This window comes from Heptranchias perlo, chromosome 24 (genome assembly GCF_035084215.1).
Source record: "Heptranchias perlo isolate sHepPer1 chromosome 24, sHepPer1.hap1, whole genome shotgun sequence".
Taxonomy (NCBI): domain Eukaryota; kingdom Metazoa; phylum Chordata; class Chondrichthyes; order Hexanchiformes; family Hexanchidae; genus Heptranchias; species Heptranchias perlo.
This window is the reverse complement of record NC_090348.1, coordinates 6,952,526-6,974,047: the sequence shown is the minus strand read 5'-3', so window position 1 is coordinate 6,974,047 and position 21,522 is coordinate 6,952,526. Positions and strand designations below refer to the sequence as shown.

At 46.2% G+C, this 21,522-nt stretch overlaps 1 protein-coding gene across 5 annotated transcripts in view; it reads right to left on the bottom strand.

Annotated features, from left to right (window-relative positions):
• LOC137341540 (GTPase KRas) overlaps nt 1–21,246 on the bottom strand; it is a 48,864-nt gene extending 27,618 nt beyond the window's left edge. Inside the window, exon 1 of one of the 5 annotated variants that reach the window (XM_068004701.1) lies at nt 20,946–21,246. The gene's annotated coding sequence lies outside the window, so the exon portion shown is untranslated. Of the gene's footprint in view, nt 1–20,301; nt 20,366–20,503; nt 20,755–20,945 lie in introns of those variants that run through there. The other 4 variants (XM_068004699.1, XM_068004696.1, XM_068004697.1 and 1 more) reach the window with 4 other exon arrangements.
• Nucleotides 21,247–21,522: the final 276 nt, after the last annotated feature.

Below are 21,522 nucleotides of genomic sequence, written 5' to 3'. Positions count from 1 at the left end.
CCAGGGCATTGCTGCAGGAGTTCCTCAGGGCAGTGTCCTAGGCCCAACCATCTTCAGCTGCTTCATCAATGACCTTTCCTCCATCATAAGGTCAGAAATGGGGATGTTCGCTGATGATTGCACAGTGTTCAGTTCCATTCGCAACCCCTCAAATAACGAAGCAGTCCGAGCCCGCATGCAGCAAGACCTGGACAACATCCAGGCTTGGGCTCAAAAGTGGCAAGTAACATTTGCGCCAGACAAGTGCCAGGCAATGACCACCTCCCCTTGACATTCAACGGCATTACCATCACCGAATCCCCCACCATCAACATCCTGGGGTCACCACTGACCAGAAACTTAACTGGACCAGCCATATAAATACTTGGCTACAAGAGCAGGTCAGAGGCTGGGTGTTCTGCGGCGAGTGACTCACCTCCTGACTCCCCAAAGCCTTTCCACCATCTACAAGGCACAAGTCAGGAGTGTGATGGAATACTCTCCACTTGCCTGGATGAGTGCAGCTCCAACAACACTCAAGAAGCTCAACACCATCCAGGACAAAGCAGCCCGCTTGATTGGCACCCCATCCACCACCTTAAACATTCACTCCCTTCTCCACCAGCACACAGTGGCTGCAGTGTGTTCCATCCACAGGATGCACAGCAGCAACTCGCCAAGGCTTCTTCGACAGCACCTCCCAAACCCGCGACCTCTACCACCTAGAAGGACAAGAGCAGCAGGCACATGGGAACAACACCACCTGCGCGTTTCCCTTCAAGTCACACGCCATCCCAACTTGGAAATATATCACCATTCCTTCATCGTCGCTGGGTCAAAATCTTGGAACTCCCTTCCTAACAGCACTGTGGGAGAACCTTCACCACACGGACTGCAGCGGTTCAAGAAGGCGGCTCACCACCACCTTCTCAAGGGCAATTAGGGATGGGCAATAAATGCTGGCCTCGCCAGCGATGCCCACATCCCATGAACGAATAAAAAAAAATGTAGTCACATGTAGGCCAGACCAGGGCAGGATTCCTTCCCTGAAGGATATTAGGGAACCAGTTGGGTTTTACATGGTCATTTTCTTCTGGTGCCAGCCCAAAAATTGTCAGATTCATTGAATTCAACTTTACACGGGGCTATCATAGCATTCAAATCCATGCCCTCTGGTTTGCTAGCCCAGTGCAATACTATTGTTAACATTTGATACGGTGGTGTGATGCTTGTAGTATTGGACTCGCAACCCAGAGGTCATGAGTGTTTTTTTTTGCAGTTGCCAATGCTCCCCCACATTGCCTTGCCCTATGCATTCCCACACGGTTCCCAGCCCGTTCTTCCCAGCCTTGCCATCAACCCATCGCTCCCTCCAGCATCCCAGTCTCCTCATCCTCGCAGGCCACCCTCTCATACTCCAGCTCCACTCCTGAGCAGTATCCATGAGCAACACAGCAAGAGATCAACTAGTGTATCTTAAATATCATTAACCCACCTGTTCTTCAGCAGTTGATATCCCAATCGGGAAGTAACTGTTAATCCCACGCATGCTGATTCAGATAAGATGTACAAGGGCACAGATTTTAGTTCACGGGAGTCCATATGCACAAGGCAGAATGCTGGGAGAAAGCCTAAACTCTAAACACACAATTTGATGATGCAAAATATAAAATCATAGGTGTTCTTATTTTCATGGTGCATGAAGCAAAGGTTTCTTATATTCACTGGTTACCCTCTCCCCATCTGTTTACAGAGCGTCCTGAACCCCAATAGCAGCTGCAACTCTGCCATTTTCTGTAAATACTGCAACATGTCTCGACACCGGAAGTTAAGAAGCCAAGCGGGGAAACGCTACCCGAACAGGAGAGCCACACGTCAAAGGCAGCGCAGCGGGCGCGACGCAAGGTGACTGATGTCCATCTTTGGCACGCACGGGCAGGCATGTGGCAGAGCGATCACAGCGCCCACCCCATGTTGCCAGAGGGAGGCCCGTTTTGACGGTCGGGCCTCATTCGCATTCAACCAACGAACTGTCAGCTTGTTGTGAGCACACGAGCACTGTTCGGCACCTGGGCATCACATCTGATCCCATATCCTCTCCATCACCAAGACCGCCTACTTCCACCTCCGTAACAGCGCCCGTCTCCGCCCCTGCCTCAGCTCATCCATGCTTTTGTTACCTCTAGACTGGACTATTCCAATGGTCTCCTGGCCAGTCTCTCACCTTCCATGCACTTGCTCATATAAAACTTGCATAAAGTCCCATTCACTCATTACCCCTGTGCTAGCTGATCTACATTGGCTCCCGGTCCACCAATTCCTCAAATTTAAAATTCTCATCCTGTGTTCAAATCCATCGATGGCCTCGCCCCTCCCCATCTCCATAACCTCCTCCAGCCCAACAACCCTCCAACTCTGATCTATTAGACATCCTTCACTCCCTCCCCATCATTGGCGGCCATGCCTTCAGCTGTCCCGACCGTAAGCTCTGGAATTCCCTCCCTAAACCTCTCTGCCTCTCTCTCCCCTCCTTCAAGACGCTCCTTAAAACCTACCTCTTTGACCGATCACCTGTCCTAATATCTCCTTATGTGGCTCGGCGTCAAATTTTGTCTGATAACGCTCCTGTGAAACGCCTTGGGATGTTTCACTAAATTAAAGGCGCTATATGAATGCGAGTTGGGGTGGGGGGAAAAAAAAGGGGGAAATCCAGCGAGCCATCCGCAGCACAAGGGCCTGCCTGCAGCAAGGGACTAAATGGGAGGACAATTACCGGGGGAGGGGGGGCAAGTGATTATGCTCATCTTGCTGCCCAAATAAAACGTGAAATAATTTATTGTTCCCAGAGCTGCTTCGAGCTTTAAGGGACGCTGGTTTCGACCATTTCCTGCCCTGGGTAGTGGGCGGTTCCAGCACGCTAACGGGCACCGTGCTTTAATGGCACCAAAGATGGCTTCGGGTCCTAACGACAATTTAGGACCCTGAGCTGCATTGAATGATTCGACTCTCGTCAGTTTCTGGCAGGTGTGCTGGCCACCTAAAGTCGAGGCCCACACGAAGGCGGCACTGGCCAGGAAGTCAACGGGAGGTTTATTTATCGTCGTTTTGGTTTCATTCCTGCTGAAATAATGGGGTGGTATAGAGACCAAAATCAGGACCAATGTACCAAGGGTTAAAATTACACTGAGCCTTTGCAAATGGATAGCTACAGATATACCGCTGAACTGGATCAATAAATACCCTTCTGAACAAATTACCAAGAATAAATTCAATAGTCTTAGCAGATGAAAATACTATTGCTCATGGCAAACACTACCTGTAGGAAATGTACCCCAACTTAGCAGAATTTATAGATCAGCGAAGATTCTCCCTTAATATTTAAACTTTGAAAATACACTTTGATACCTAAAATTTTAGTAGAATGAGACTGTTGTTATAAAAATTACCTCACTAAAGTTTTAATTACATTGTGTTTTTGAGAAATAAATAATCTACAACTTTAAAAAAAAAATTCACTGGGGGGTTTTTTTTACCTTCAAGAGGGAACTGGACCAGCTCCTGGCTGGGGCGGAGATTGCACTATACAAACGGTAGCTAGCAAATGTAAGTCAAGGTCAATGTGATCTTCTGGACTTGTTTCGAGCAGGGATCGGAGAGGAATTTTCCAGATTCCTCCTCCCCCTCCACACTCGGCCTTGGGTCAGAGGTGAGAGTGCTGCCACTAAGCCATGGCTGACACCTAACGAATGAATGAATCATCCTTCTCGACCTGTCTGCAGCCTTTGACACGGTTGACCACACCATCCTCCTCCAACGCCTCTCCTCTGTCGTCCAGCTGGGTGGAACTGCCCTCGCCTGGTTCCATTCTTATTTATCCTGTCGTAGCCAGAGAATCACCTGCAATGGCTTCTCGTCCCACTCTCGCACTGTTACATCTGGAGTCCCCCAAGGATCTATCCTTGGCCCCCTCCTATTTCTCATCTACATGCTGCCCATCAGCAACATCATACGACAATAGGTTCCACATGTACGCTGATGACACCCAGCTCTACCTCAGCACCACCTCCCTCGACCCCTCCACTGTCTTTCATTTGCCACATTGCTTGTCCGACATGCAGTACTTGATGAGCAAAAATTTCCTCCAACTAAATATTGGGAAGACCGAAGCCAGTGTCTTCGGTCCCCACTGCAAACTCTGTTCCCTAGCCACCGACTCCATCCCTCTCCCTGGCCAAGATCGGAGGCCAAACCAGATCGTTCGCAACCTTGGCGTCCTATTTGACGTCGAGATGAGCTTCCAACCGCACATCCGCTCCATCACCAAGACTGCCTTTATAACACCGTCCGTCTCCACCCCTACCTTGGCTCGCTGACCTACATTGGCTCCCGGTCCGGGAACGCCTCGATTTTAAAATTCTCATCCTTGATTTCAAATCCCTCCATGGCCTCACCCCTCCCTATCTCCGTGACCTCCTCTAGCCCTAAAACCCTCCGAGATCTCTGCGTTCCTCCAATTCTTGCCTCTTGCACATCCCCCGATTTTAATCGCTCCACCACTGGCAGCCGTGCTTTCAGCTGCCTGGGCCCTAACCTCGGAAATTCCCTCCCTAAACCTCACCTCTCCCTCCTCCTTTAAGACCTACCTCTTTGACCAAGCTTTTGCTCATCTGTCCTAATACCTCCTTATGTGGTTCAATGTAAAATTTTGCTCGATAATCGCTTCTGTGAAGCACCTTGGGACGTTGGACTATGTTAAAGGCGCTATATAAATGCAAGTTGTTGCTGTTGTTGATGATGAATGACCAGTTAATCTGTTTAGGGCGGTGTTGTTTCCAACACAAAGATAGCTGTAGCTCCTAGAATGGAACGGTCAAGTCTCTCAGCCCCAGATTACATACATGGGACCTGCAATTGATTGCGGTCACAGTCCAGCAAGTTCATTTTCTAAACCATATTTTTATTGCAGATTAATGCACGATTAGCATCTTCCCTCACACAAAGTGTCACATTATTTAATTCAGTACACGGGAAGAGAGAAGCGGAGAGGAGGAGAGCAACAAGTGGCTTGTGAGTAATATCCCTAAATATAGATTGCCAATGAAAAAAAAAACTGGTTGACATTCACCGGGTTAAACACTGGACATATTCATCAGGAAGAATGCAGCAAATAATTTAATTCATTAATCCTTTCATATTGGCTGTCCTTTTCAATTTTCAAAATTATGTGCATATCATTTACAAAAGCAAACCTTTTCTATTCTTTGCTAATGATGAATATCAAACAGAGAGACAGTGAGCTGAGACCATTAATTTCTCCATGACCATCAGTGCTGTTCACAGCAAGATAAGCTCTGCAGCAGAGCGAAGGCAAGACTCAGTCCATCACCACCTCCACCTCCTCCTCCTGTGCTGGAATGTTTTACTGTTGTGATGTTTCTCCGCCCTGTACTCAGCTGGCAACTTTGGAAAACTCACTGAAATTCAGGCTGGCTGTTTGGACCCAAATCCAAGGCTACACAAGAATCATATCATAGAATCAGAGAAATTTCTGGCACAGGAGGCGACCATTCGGCCCATCATGTATGTGCCGGCCGAAAAAGAGCTCTTCAACCGAATCCCACATTTCCAGCTCTTGGTCCATGGCCTTGTAGGTTACGGCACTTCTAGTGCAAATCCAAGTACTTTTTGTGAACTGACTGCTCGGACCATTGCATTCCAACACAAACTAATCCCTTGCATATTTATAAATCCAAGCTGAAAAAAATATCATACGTGGTTAGGGATATTACTAGGTGTCAGCTGTGGCTCAGTTGGTAGCACTCTCACCTCGGAGTCAGAAGGTTGTGGATTCAAGTCCCACTGCAGAGACTTGAGCACAAGATCTAGGCCGACACTCCCAGTGCAGTACCGAGGGAGTGCTGCACTGTCGGAGGTGCCATCTTTCAGATGTGACGTTTAATCGAGACCCCCATCTGCCCTCTCAGGTGGACGTAAAAGATTCCATAGCACTATCGGAAGTAAAAGGGCAGGGGAGTTTCCCCCGGTGTCCAGGCCAACATTTATCCCTCATTATCACTTTGCTGGTTGTGGGACCTTGCTGTGCACAAATTGGCTGCCGTGTTTCCTACATTATAACAGTGATAAGTTTAACAAGTACTTCATTGGCTGTAAAGGTCTTCAGGTTGTCCCGAAGTCATGAAAGGCGCTATATAAACTCAAACCTTACTTTCTATTAAACTTACACTTAAAAAGCCGAGCCTCAGTCAGATTCCACATCCCTCCCTAAGCTACACAGCTCTTCCCTGAATGAGAGAGCAAGCAGTTCAAGCGACAATCTGTTCTCCTTTGTATTGGGTGCATGATTTCTTATTCAGACTAATATACTGAATTTGACAGCATTTGTACTCATATAAAAACATGGCGTTGCAGCAAAAAGGAATCTGTATTTACCAGAGAATTCAGGCTCATTTGTATTGTAAACAACCTGTGAACTCTACATCGTTCATGGGGCCCAAGTCGACAAGACCCACCTGTAGGTCCATTGTTGTATCTCCCTTACTCATGCCTGGTGGGTTTTCCTCTCATTTATGAATTACACCAGCTAGAGCTCTCTGGATGACTAAAGATATAGAGATTAAAATGAAACAGAAAAAGGAGGCTTTTGACGCACGTAAGGTTCATAATACAGTAGAGAACCAGGCTGAATACAGAAAGTGCAGAGGAGATCTAAAAAAGGGAATAAGAGGGGCAAAGAGAGAGTATGAGAGTAGATTAGCGGCTAACATAAAAGGGAATCCAAAAGTCTTCTTTAAACATAAACAGTAAAAGGGCAGTCAAAGGAACGATAGGATCGATTAGGGACAGAAAAGAAGATCTTCTTGTGGAGGCAGAGGGCATGGCTGAGGTACTAAATGAATACTTCGCATCAGTCTTCACTAGAGAAGAGGATGCTGCCAATGTAGCAGTAAAGGAGGAGGTAGTAGCGATATTGGACAGGATAAAAATAGATGAAGAGGAGATACTTAAAAGATTGGCAGTACTCAAAGTAGAAAAGTCACCCGGTCCAGATGGGATGCATCCTAGGTTACTGGGGGAAGTAAGGGTGGAAACTGCAGAGGCTCTGGCCACAATCTTCCAAACCTCCTTCGACATGGGGATGGTGCTGGAGGATTGCAAATATTACACCCCATTCAAAAAAACGGAGCGGGATAAACCCGGCAATTACAAGCCAGTCAATCTAACTTCGGTAGGAGGGAAACTTTTAGAGACAATAATCTGGCACAAAATTAATCGGCACTTGAAAAAGTAGGGGCTAATAAATGGAAGTTAGCATGGATTTGTTAAAGGCAAATTGTGTTTGACTAACTTGATTGAGTTCTTTGATGAAGTAACAGAGAGGGTTGATGAGGGTAGTGCAGTTGATGTTGTGTATATGGACTTGCAAAAGGCATATGATAAAGTACCACATAATAGACTTGTTAGGAAAATAAAACCCATGGGATTAAAGGGACAGTGGCAGCGTGGATACAAAATTGCTAAAGGGACAGAAAGCAGAGAGTAGTGGTGAATGACTGTTTTTCAGACTGGAGGGAAGTATACAGGGGTGTTCTCCAGGGTCAGTATTGGGACCAATGCTCTTTTTGATATATATTAATGACCTGGGTATAGAGGATATAATTTCAAAGTTTGCAGATGACATGAAACTCGAAAGTGTAGAAAACAATATGTAGAATAGTAACAAACTTCAGGAGGACATGGACAGACTGGTGAAATGGGCAGACACATGGCAGATGAAATTTAACAGAGAGAAGTGTGAAGTGATGCATTTTGGTAGGAAGAATGAGGAGAGGCAATATAAACTAAATGGTACAATTTTAAAGGGGTGCAGGAACAGAGAGACCTGGGGATACACATACACAAATCTTTGAGGGTGGCAGGACCAGTTGAGAAGGCTGTTAAAAATGCATATGGGATCCTAGGCATTATTAACAGAGGCATGGAGTACAAAAGCAAGGAAGTTATGCTAAACCTTTATAAAACACTCATCAGGCCTCAGCTGGAGTATTGTGTACAATTCTGGGCACCGCACTTTAGGAAGGATGTCAAGGCCTTAGAGAGGGCAGAAAAGATTTACTAGAATGGTGCCAGGGATGAGGGACTTCAGTTATGTGGAGACTGGAGAAACTGGACTTATTCTCCTTAGAATTGAGAGGATTAAGGGGAGATTTGATATAGGTGTTCAAAATTATGAACGGTTTTGACAGAGTAAACAAGGAGAAACCGTTTCAGGTGGCAGATGTGTCGGTAACCAGAGCACACAGATTGAAGGTGATCGGCAAAAAGACAGAGGCGACAAAGGGAAACATTTTTTTTTTAAACACAGCGAGTTGTAATGACCTGGAATGCACTGCCTGAAAGGGTGGTGGAAGCAGATTCAATAGTAACTTTCAAAAGGGAATTGAATAAATACTTGAAGGGAAACAATTTACAGGGCTTTGGGGAAAGAGGTGAGTGGGACTATTGGATAGCTCTTTCAAAGAGCCGGCACAGGCACAATGGGCCGAATGGCCTCCTCCTATGCTGTACCTGATACCATGAACTTTATATGGATCTCATTCCACCACCCCCACCCCCCGCCCAGCCTCTTCTCCAGAAGGTGTTGCCATGATGTGTAACAGTTGCTGGGACTCCTCTGGTACCTCAGGCAAGCGGCCATCATTCACGGGTGAATCCAGACAGCGGTCATCTAGAGGGCTAATCAATCTTTGACCTCAGTCACTGTCCACAAGCAAACACACACCGGGGAGTGGAGATCACTCAACAGGAACCTGGAGCTGTTTTATCCTAATCCTAATCCGGGGGTACTGGGCTGATTGCATCACCCTGCTGCTACTCCCGAGATCAGTTAACCCAAAACAGGGGATCAAACCTGGGACCTTGCTGGTCTTTATAGCTCAGTCTACATGGATAGATAGAGGCAGATTTCCATGTCCTCATAGGATGCTAAAGTGTTAATAACTTCTGGAGTGGCATGGCAGCCAACATGTGCACGGCAATGATATGAGTGGCCTGTTAATCTACTTTTGATAGCGTCAGTTGAGGGATCAATTTAGCCACAATACTAGGAACATCTCCTGCTCTTCTTTGAATCGTGCCATGGGACCATTTACTTCCAACTAAAGAGGCAGGTGGGGCCTTGGTTCAACATCTCAGCCAAAAGACAGTGCAGCACGCCCTCAGGACTGCACTGAAATATCAGCCAAGATTATGTGCTCATGTCCTGGGGTGGGGCTTGAACCCATGACCTTTTGACTCAGAATTGAGTGCTACCAATGAGCAATAAGAGAAATGTGAACTATATTCCAATTGAGGGGTATAGATGGCTAAATTCCCTCTTGTATGGTTACATATGGCCAATCCCACACCTTTCAGTAGGCTTGCTATACCTGTTTTGCGAAAAATGTCAAAACACCAACATTTGTTTTAATTCTTTCTAAGTTGGTGCATCAGTGCTAGGGGAAACAAAGATTGTAAGAAAGGGAGGGAGTACCATCAACTATCTTATGGGGCTATCCTCAAAATTGAAGGGGGAAAAAAAAAAAAGAGGGGGGCTTCTACGGACCAGATGGAAATATAGTCCAATACGCTGAGCACGGACGGCAGGTTCAAGAGCTCAGTTACAAACACAGCAAATGCGAAAAAGAGCTCAGACTCCAACAAAAAGAATGCCCAGGAAGTGAATACACAGTTGAACTAGTAAGATCACTGAAGCAACTAACCACAGTTCACTCCCTTACATTACTGGGCTTGGAATGACCCCGAGGCTGAAACCACAACCTCAACACAATCGCCATTTGAAAACAAAAAAGAAAAAAAAAACCATGTTGGTAAAAAGTTAAAAGCTCCTGACCAGACACAAGTCCAACAATTTGCCATCTCTTCACCACCACCGCACCACCCACCACCCCCCAAACCCAGTTCAGGGGGCGGACCGGCCATATGGGAAATCAGGAGATTTCCCAGCGCCCCCGTGAATGATTCCATACACTGTATTATCGGCAACCCCCCACCATGAGAATCCCAGAGAATCCTGTGTCTTTTCGTGGAGCCAGTCTGCCCCTGTCCTGGATACATGTCTTAACCCCATTGCCCTCAAGTCATAAAGTGTCACTAAACGTACGCTATCCATTGAAAAAAAAAATTATATAGCGCCTTTCAAGATTACAGGACATCCCAAAGTGCTTTTAAGTAGTTTTGAAGTGTAGTCACTGTTGTAATGTAGGAAATACGGCACGGATTATGTGCTCAAGTCTCTAGAGTGGGACTTGAACCCCCAACCTTCTGACTCAGAGGCAAGAGTGGTACCACTGAGCCACGCTGAGGACCCTCTGCTACCCCTACCCACCCGCCCCCCCCCACAACTATATATAAATGTACTTCAAGTCCCAGCTTGTTGACAAATTATCTCTCTTACTTCTTAAACAGGTTCTTTCTCCTTCCCCTCCACCCAAGACAATAAGACCTACACAACTCTATTCCATAAACCACAACAGATCAAAAACTAAGCACACTAAATCCTACCTTGAAACAGCACCAAGCTCACTGCAAAATAAAGCAAAACCCTACATGAAATCTTTTGTTACTTGACCTTTGCTGCCTCTGCTTCCAAAAGACTCTTTCTCGGTCTGAACTCTCTCCAGTAATATTCCAATCCATTATCGGTCCTCCATAATCCATTACAACGATTTCAATCTTGGTTGCATCACAGTTCTGTTTTCAGTTTCCTCTCCTCAACCTCCACCAGGGAGGCCCGTCTATGCCTCACCGCAGCAGCTACTGGGCCACTGGAGCCTGCGCTCGCTCTCAGCGAGGGAGTGGTTCTTTTCGAAAAAATAAAATGAAGGCAGAGCACAGAAAGGATGGGGGGCCTTAGTTATGTGGAGCTACATGAGAAGCTGGGATTGTTCTCCTTAAAGCAGAGAAGGTTAAGGGGAGATTTGATAGAGGTGTTCAAAATCGTAAGGGTTTTGACAGAGTAATTAAGGAGAAACTGTTTCCACAGGCAGGAGGGTCGATAATCAGAGGACACAGATTTAAGATAATTGGCAAAAGAACCAGAGGGGAGTTGAGGATAATTTTTTTTTTAAAGCAGCGAGTTGTTATGATCTGAAATGCACTGCACTGCCTGAAAGGGTGGTGGAAGCAGATTCAATAGTAACTTTCAAAAAGGAACTGGATAAATACTTGGCTAGGGGGAAAAGAGCAGGGGAGTGGGACTAATTGGATAGCTCTTTCAAAAAGCCAGCACAAGTGCTAAGGGCCAAATGGCCTCCTTCTGTGCTGTATGATTTTATGACATGATCAAAGGCACAAATTAAGCTTCTGTTATATATAAGCACTCAGTATGAAGAGCTCGAACCAACCAGATCTCAGAAGGGTGAAGGAGCAAAGAATGGGGTCAGCAATAGCCAGAGGATGAGTTCACTGCTCACCGTCAAACTGAACAGACATAGAGAAGATGTTTCCACTTATGGGGGGAGTCCAAAACTAGGGGCCATTAATATAAGAGAGTCACTAATAAATCCAATAAGGAATTCAGGAAAAACTCCTTTACCCAGAGAGTGGTTAGAATGTGGAACTCACTATCACAAGGAATAGTTGAGGCGAATAGCATGGATGCATTTACGGGGAAGCTAAAGAAGTACACGGGGGAGAAAGGAATAGAAGGATATGCTGATAGGATTAGATGAAGTAGGGAGGGAGGAGGCTCATGTGGAGCATAAACACCAGCACAGACCAGTTGGGCAGAATGGCCTGTTTCTGTGCTGTAAATTCTATGTAAAGCTGCCTTTCGATGCATCCAAGTTGGATTTGCACAACACAGCATCACATCAGGGACCTTGTGGCACCCTTCACACCCACCCGAAGACAAACGCCAGCCGAGGCAAGGGCTGCAACAGTGACGATTCACAGTGTTGCTCGTGGATTAAAAGTAAAAACTTCGGCATTCAGGAGGCGAAGCACTTTCCATGTGCTTGTCTCGTGAGCTGTTCCACTCGGGTCACACGCGTGATGCTGGGGTTGAAAGTCCAATAAGCAACCCCCTCCACCTCCCCCAGCGGCACCCCCACCCCCACCCCCGCCAACTCCTCACGGCCCCGCCGCCCCTCCCCCTGTGGCACCTGCCCTCCCCACTCCTCGCGGCCCCACTGCCCCCTGCTCCACATCTGCTTTTCTCAAAACTTCAGTGATCTATAAATGACCAACCTTGATTGCTTCCCCTCCTCACCACCCCCCTCCCCCTTTTTAATTAAAGACACTAATGCTCCAGAGCTAAAGAAGGAACAGGCAGTCATTAATTCACTGAAGCTCATCAGACATAATGAGAGAGCTGGACCAGAGATGTTGTTAACCTCCATCAAGATACATCCCATCATAAACAAAATTAAGGGATTAGTTTTGGAAGGACTCATTTAAAAGTCCAACCTTTTTTTTTGGAAGAGCATGACTGAAGGCAGAAACACAGCAAGTCTACAGACCCTGGACTTCACAAACGACTTCATTTTGCTCTTTGAGTTAGGATGCATTAAGATAAAAGGACATACGTGACTTTTAAGGACTGCAGGACTCAGTAGGAGAGTCAGTTGTGGTCCCTTCCAAGACACTATGTTCTATCAGCTCTAGTTCACTTGATCAAAAACATAGCTGAGTGGGTGGCATTGAGCAGACAATTGCAGGTGCCCACTGGTAGGAGGGCATCGCCAATGAGTAGCAGATGCCCTATCCAAAATAAATTTGGCCATTAGCAAGTTTTTTTTTAAATGGCAACTTAACATAATTGGTGTTGATAAAGCGTTCAAAATCCTGGGGTGACTCCCCCCCCCACAGTCTCGGAAGATCTCTAGCGTATTCAACAACAACTTGCATTTATAGAGGAACTTTTACTACCTTAAATGCCCCAAGCGACTTTACAGGAGTGTAATCAGACAAAAATTAACACCAAGCCAAAGAAGGAAAATTTAGGACAGGTGACTAAAAGCTTAGTCGAAGAGGTAGGTTTAAAGGAGCGTCTTAAAGGAGAGAGAGGTGGTGAGGATTAGGGAGGGAATTCCAGAGCTTGCAGCCCAGGCAGCTGACGGCATGGCCGTCAATGGTGGGGTAAAGGAAGTTGGGTTTGCGCAAGATGGCCAGAATTGGAGGAACGCAGAGTTTTCATATGGTTACAGGGCTGGAGCGGGTTACAGAGATAGGGAGAGGCGAGGCCACGGAGGGATTTGAATACTAGGATGAGAATTTTAAATTTGAGGCCTTGGTGGACCGGGCACCAATGTAGGTCAGTAAGCACAGGGGCGATGGGTCTTGGTGCGAGTTAGGATACGGGCAGCAGGGATTCAGATGAGCTGGAAGGTGGAAGATGGGAGGCCGGCTAGGAGAGCATTGGAATAGTCGAGTCTATAGAGGTAACAAAGACATGGATAAAGGTTTCAGTGGCAGGAGCGGAGACAGGCGATATTATGGAGGCGGAAGTAGGCGGTCTTGGCGATGGAGGATATTCTACGGTTAACCGGGCGCGAACCGGACATGTGTGGCCTGCGTACGGTAGATCTTGCCAGGACCGGGGCGGACCCACCAGGAGGTCCTCTAACCCACTCGCTGGGTGACCAGGCTGGTGGAGGTGGAGGATAAGCATAACCAGAAGTTGAGCAGCAGTCTCCTTAGCTGATTATCAAAATTATTAAGAGATGTTTGGGGACAGAGGGGGGGGAAAAAAAAGACAAATCTTGCAAACCCAGTTGATTTGATGTAAAGCAAGCATGATTTTTTTTGTGTGGGGGCGGGTGGTGGGGCGGGTAGGTGTTGAATGACCATGGAGACTGTACCAGGATCTGGTTTCCAACTTCACCCAAGTCTCCAGTAAAATATAAAGCAGTTTTACTCGGCAGGAATAGTGTTGGAGGACACAGTGACTTTCCTCGCCCTACGGAATAAGGAGAGCGGGCAGACAGAGAGACTTGACTTTTCACCTATCCATTCAGCCACCTCCCATCGTGATGGAGCAGGATGGCGTTGGCGACAGACACCAATACTTTCACGCCAGGCAGCAGAGCCACGTGGAGACTTGGCCTGGTGTCAGGTATTGGCCTGGGGCCTTCAATTTGGGTCGTAACTAATTTTTATGCTGGGTTTAAAAAAAAAATCAGCATCCTGTAAAACGAACTAGGAGAACTTGCTTTTCATAGTGCTTTTCACAACCTCAAGTCATCCCAAAGTGCTCCCTAGCCATTTAAATACGTTTGAAGTGTAGTCACTGTTGTAATGTAGGAAACTCGGCAGCCAACTTGTGCACAGCAAGCTCCCACAAACAGCTCTGAAATAAATGACCAGATCATCTGTTTTTGGTGTTGATATTCCCCTGCTCTTCTTTGAATAGTTCCAAGGGATTTTTACATCTACCCAGGAGAGCAGATGAGGCCTTGGTTTAACGTCTCATTTGAAAAACGACACCTCCGACAGGGCAGGACTCCCTCAGTACTGCACTGAAGTGTCTGCCTAGATTGTGCGCTCAAGCCTCCGGAATGGGACTTGAACCCAGTGTTCTGACCCACTGAGAGACGGCTGACACCTGGAGCATTACAATTAGGAATATTACGAAACTTAAACACTTCAAAACAGCTTGTATTTCTACAGTACTCATAAAGGATGTCCCAAGTGCTTTACATTGAAGAAAAAAAATAATATGGAGAAGGGGGCGAGAGCTTGGGTCTGAAGAGGAAGGGGTTTTTCAAAAAAAAGGGAGGTGAAAGGATGGGGGGGGTTGATATTTAGGATGGACAGTGGGATGGTTTCTGAATGAGTGGCCACTCAGACTCAGAGAGGAGAGGAAGCAGGGCACAGGGAGTGGCCTGGTGTCAGAGCAGCAAATAGTGCATGTGGGCACACAAGGTTGGAGGAGATCAAGGCGGCAAGATGGGACGTGGAGTGATTTGAAAGCGAGGATGAAAACTTTTTTTTTTAAACTTCAAAGTTATATAATGGGACGACTGATGGGATAAAAGTTAAGTCAGGTTGTGTGAACTACTATTCATTCCCAAACACTCCAGCTAAATCCCCATTTGAAACAAACCAGTCAAAATAGCAACCAGAGGAATGTCATACAAATGCATTAAAAGTCTATCACTGTTATTACCAGCAGTAACTTCGAGCCGATTATTTCTCTTGATTCTGTGAAAAAGGTTCATTTTCTTGTACGTAAAACCATTACGCAAACATCAAAAAAGAAACACGCACACAAATACGATTTGCAGGAACAGGCACGGGGTGCTAAATTATGTCTTCTCATTGACTGCCTCCAGTCTTGGGGTTTGCAATCTATTGTACTTTTATTGATAATATAACTCCTCACATTTCCCCCATAGAGGCTGCTTTAATTCAGATGATGCTGTCTCTCCCTGGTTACTGCACAGTAACAAAAGGACTGCCACTGGAAGCAAATAAATCTCAAGCGAGCTCAGTCGGCCACTCTGTGGTAGTGAAATCCTAAATATGGGAATCTCAGTGTAATTATTCCCCATGCTATTTCCAAACCCTGGAAATTCTCCAAGTACAGCGACAAGAATGTTCAAATAAACTCGATTCACTCACACCAGGAACATCCTATCTTTAAAAAAAAGGCAGTCGCAACCAAACTCAACTGGACCAGCCACATAAATGCCGTGGCTATTACAGCAGGTCAGAGGCTGAGTATTCTGCGGCGAGTGACTCACCTCCTGACTCCCCAAAGCCTCTCCACCACCTACCAGGCACAAGTCAGGAGTGTGATGGAATACTCTCCACTTGCCTGGAAGGGAGCAGCTGCAACAACACTCAAGAAGCTCGACACCATCCAGGACAAAGCAGCCCGCTTGATGTGCATCTCATCCACTAGCCTGAACACCCACTCCCTCCACCACCGGCGCACCGTGGCTGCAGTGTGTACCACCTACAGGATGCACTGCAGCAACTAGCCACGGCTTCTTCAGCAGCACCTCCCAAACCGGCGACCTCCACCACCTGGGACAAGGGCAACAGGTGCATGGGAACGCCATCACCACTAAATTCCCCTCCAAGTCACACACCATTCTGACTTGGACATGTGTCACAGTCGCTGAGTCAAAATCCTGGGACTCCCTGCCTACCATCATTGTGGGAGAACCTTCACCACACGGACTGTAGCAGTTCAAGTAGTCAGCCCACCACCACCTTCTAGAGGGGCAACTAGGGATGGGCAATAAATGCCGGCCTTGCCAGCGACGCCCACATCCAGACAATTAATTTTTAAAATCGTAGAATAAACTTTCACACAAAACAACAGCGAGACGCACCCTAGGAAGTTCATCTGATGCAAATAAATTTTAAAAGCTGCAATTTAGTAGCCATCTAATTTTTTTTATGGGCACACAGTAAATATTTACAGCTGTAACTGTGACTCTCAGAAACCATCAGCTCATTGTAAAACTTTTCTGCCTCAAGTTTGCGTGCAACCAAAGGGAGAAAGTAAGATCGGATGGAGGATGGGACTGAGTCAAACCAAGTCGCTTGGTCCAAATAGGTTCCAGCCCCACCCCTGAACTAACCTGAAAGGTTGCTGGCATCTACCACCAATCCCAGTCAATAAAAGCTTATTTTTCTTGTGAAATGCTAACAAGCTGACATGAGCTAAACACTGTCAGCTTAAGATGGCGTGCATGTAAATATTTACCCCAGTATGAAGCACTCGAAACATCCTTCGCATGTCAATATGCTCAGCATGTGTATATGGACTGTGAAGGATTTAGGAGTGCAGCAATTGATTATTTCTTAAACAGTTCTGATGAACAACCACTTAAGAATTAACACATTGTTCGGTGTTTTGTGTACATCCAACATTTTTCATACGCAATTTAAAATTATGTACAAATGTCTACTTTCCCTTCCACAACAGCTCCTTTTAGAGTATTTCGAGTAATTTAAAGTCCCGCAACCATAAGAACACAAGTGCACTTTATATTCACAGTGGTGTCTCCTCCGACTCATTAGAAGCATGACTCAGATCACAATACGACATTCTTCTTCTACAAACCATATACTGAAGGTTGCTTCTCTAAATCTCCACACTACACCCCACCCATCCCCCCCCAAAAAAAATTCCTTGCAGTGGAAAGCATGCAATCTGATCCCAAATATAGTTCTTAAACCACCCCATGATACTGCAGAGAAAACACTATTACTCCCACCCTCTGCAAGTACATCATTTTCACTCAGCCAAGCCCTGTCAATCCAGACCCTTTTTATTTGCTTAATGATCTTATTGTTGGCTTGTCCTGTTTCAATTTGGTGGGCCTGGAGGTTTGAATGGAGTCATATTTAAGCACAGCTGCCTCACGGGTAGAGAAACCCTAAATCAGAGCACGTTCTGTATCAGAAAAAGACTTGCATTTACACAGTGCCTTTCAGGACATCCCAAAGCGCTTTACAGCCCATGAAGTACTTTTGAATTGTAGTCACGGTTGTAATGTAGGAAATGCGGCAGCCAATTTGCGCACAGCAAGGTCCCACAAACAGCAATGTGATAATGACCAGATAATCTATATTAGTGATGTTGTTTGAGGTATAAATATTGGCCAGGGAGACCTTCCCTGCTCTTCTACCAAATAGTGTCATGGGATCTTTTACATTCACCTGAGAGGGCAGACGCGGCCTCGGTTTAACGTCACATCTGAAAGACGACATCTCCCGACAGTGCAGCACTCCCTCAGTACTGCACTGGCAATGTCGGCCTAGATTTTGGCCTCAAGTCTCTGGAGTGGGACTTGAAGCCACGACCTGAGAAACGTGCAAATTAACAAGGAAATAAATCCAAACGCCGTACATGATCCTGCGGCACTAAGGCAGTGACCCACAAAGACAATAAGCTTCCTGGCCAAGATAGCCCTGGGATCAAGTCACACGGAAATGACAGGTGGCATCCTTGGCTCGTGCTGTCAGGCACACTGGATTAGGCCACCCACGAGCTGCATCAGACTGCCAGCCTATATTGGACACTTACTGAACTCAAAAACAATCTACGACAACAGCGGTTATATAATACTTTAGTAACCAACTTAAATGAAGCAAACAGGTCCACTGGCTAATGCAACAGTTGACAGGTTGTAATAATCCAGTACAACGCGAGTTCAAATCCCACCGCTGCATTTGGAGAATTTCAATTCAGTTTTAAAAAAAAATCTGGAAATAAAAAGCAGGCATCAGTAAAAGTGACCATGAAGCTGTCGGATTGTCGTTAAAAACCCAACCGGTTCACTGATGTCCTTTAGGGAAGGAAACCTGCCGTCCTTACCTGGTCTGGCCTATATGTGACTCCAGCCCCACACCAATGTAGTGGACTCTTAACTGCCCCCTGAAGTGGCCCGGCAAGTCCTTCTGTTGTATCTCAACCGTTACCACACGGACTGCAACAGTTCAAGAAGGCGGCCCACCACCACCTTCTCAGGGCAACTAGGGATGGGTAATAAACGCCGGCCTTGTCAACGAGGCCAACATCCCGAGAATTTTTTAAAAGCTGGCACTCCGAAATATTATTTTATGTTACTAAACATTTCGAATTGAAATCCGACATCATTTAAAACACATGGTACACTATGTACCAGGATAAAGGACACTGGAACAGTTAGCTCGTGCCCAGTAGTATTTTATTCACCTATTAAGACAACCATCAGACTCATCTCTCCCCCCTTTGCCTTGTGTTAAGATTAAATAAACTAGTTTGGTGCCAGTTAATGTTTGGAGCTAAAGTGTGCTACCCCACCCATGTGTGTTTAATTGTCAGTGTAGGAGACAAAGTCCAGTTGTCTCCCCACCCCACAGGAGATTTTTGAGAGGGGGGGGGGGAATAAAAAAGGAGAAATCACTGGGTTACTCTTATGGTTTTAGTATGGCACTGACAAGACCTGAAACTGGTCAAAAGGCAGACAAGTGATTGGTGTCATCACTGGGTATAATCAAGTGTCTTAATGACACCACACCAGAATAAAAACTGCATTCAAGCCAATAGGCTTTAATACTGCGTGTCACACTTTTTCATACATCACCTCAAGATGCTCACAGCACTACTAACCCTCGTGATATATACACACAACCACTGATATACAACCATCACTTCACCCGAGAGCTACAGTAAACCTCAGCCACTCTCCAGCCAACCCAGGTTTGTAAGGGCGGTGTCTACAATAGTACTGCTGGACATCTTTCCATATTTCAAGCAAATTTCACACACCCACCAGTCCACTTTACTGAATCTTAATCACATTGTTGACAGTATAAAAAAAACTGAAAAATATTGATTTAGTAAAAATTGACCCTGCATCAACTCGTGGCATTTGTGAAAAATGTAATCACATCTTTTTCTTAAAAATATTACAAAACGTTCTGTAAAGATAATTTGGCTACGAGGATAATCAGTTACAACCAGAGCCTATTTTATGGAAATTTTTATATTCCATAGTTTTTATATTACTGTAAAAAATTTATTCAGTTCAGGATATCTCGGTGTTAAACCAGCTGGAAATGACCGTGCCTGTTAAAAACCATGGGACCTGATGGACTTTAAAAGTAAATTAGAAACAGTTACAACTACCAGCACCGTTTCCAGTGGCTGAGGGTTTATCTGCCGCCATACTAGCAATCCAGAGGTCCCCAGTTCAAATCCCACCATGGCAACTTGTGAAAGTTAATTAAATAAAGCTGGTGAATTTGTGAGCTGACCACTTAATTTCCTTTAGGGAAGGGAACCTGCCACCCGATCTGGCCTATATGTGACTTCAGTTCCTCACTACGTGGTTGACTCTTAATATCCTCAGGGCAACTAGGGATGGTCAGTGTCCCCACATCTCAAGAACACTTAAAAAATGACCAATGTGTGATCTGCGAGCTCGTGAGTCGGATTTACCATCATATTATTTGATATAACGCGAAAAATCGTGAAATGAATGTTGAGTGATTAAAAACTTTTTTTAAAAAAACGTGGGCTCCTACAAGTCTATAAGAGGACATAAAACCCCCCTCCCACCTCCCCAAAATAAGTGCTACTCTTCAATACAATTCACCCATTGCTAAATTTAGGTTTCATTTCCGTTTCTAAGATCTCGAGATGTTCTGCGTTTAAAAAAAGTTTAAAAGTTTCACCCCAGCTAATAACCTGTGCTCAAGCTCGCCTGCTGAGGTTATACACAAGACTGAAGAGACGGGCAAAGTCCACCGCTTGGTCGAAATATCCTTTAAAAAACACAACACACACAAAAGACTTACTCCGACCAACTTGGGCTAATTATCCGCCGGGTTTAAGCTGACAGAGGAGGGCTGGAGTTGTAGTAATTCAGGTTTCCCCCTTCCCCAGACCCAGTCAGCCACTCCTGCCTGTATCTATCTGCATTGCAGGGCCCCGAGCACCGATGGTGAATCAATGGGCGTTAGTTAATTGTGTTTTTTTTTTCTCCCTTTTCCCTCCTACCTCCTTCGTGTGCGAGAGAGCGACGGTGAAACTACTAGCAGGTCGAAACCGAAAATCTCCCGGTCTCCAGGCGAACCGCTCGGTATCGATTACTCGTCCGGGGCGGGCAAGGTGGCGGCCTTTTCCCCTTCGGCCACGGGGGGGGAGCACACTTCACACACGGCCCTCTTGCCGGGAAATGTTGTCCGCTCCAGAGAGCGGCCGGGGCATCCGAACGTCCGCGCCCTCCGCGTTCCACGCAGTCGATACACAGCGTTCGAATGGAACGTGCGCTCGACACACAACGTTCGAATGGAACGCGGTGTATCAAAAGCGGACAAAGCCCCGTGTGAATTTCAGATCCGCGCACACACAACTTATCCTCCAGAACCCCCAACAACCAAACTGTGTTAGGAGGAGGTTGCTCACGTTAATACTCATCAAATGAACCGAAAGCTCTCACCCGCAAACTCTTGCCTTGGCTGGGCGGCCGTTTTAACAAAAATCGCTGGAGTTGTCGCCTGGAATTTACTCTCCTTTTTACTGTTTGGGCCCGTCCCTCTTTGTCGCGGCTGGCTGTGGCGGATAAGCAAACATTGAGTACGTGGGAAGGGAAGCGAGGCGAGCCCGGGGTGGTTGCTGGTTGGGAGGGGAGGGGAGGGGAACAGGGGGGGTGTGAGAAGTGTTTTTTAAAAAAATATATAGCGAGAGCGAGCAGGGCGCGGGTGCGAGCGAAGGGTGGGTCAGCATGAATTAGATTCCCGCTGGCACGGCCACACACCAAAACTGACCAGGGCGTCTTGTCAATTTCACACAGCCTTGTCCTTTCTCTCTGTCGGACACGGTGGTCATGTAATTACCCGGGGTGAGGGGAAGCTGTTGTGTTAAACGTCCGTGTGTTAATCTTGCAACCGTTTACCATTTTTTTTGCTCAAGTTTAATCCCTTAAAACTTTGAATTTCTCCCCCACCCCCCCAAAACGATAAGTTATATATTTAAAAAAAACAAATTAAGTCCACATGACTTATTTTGACGTCAGC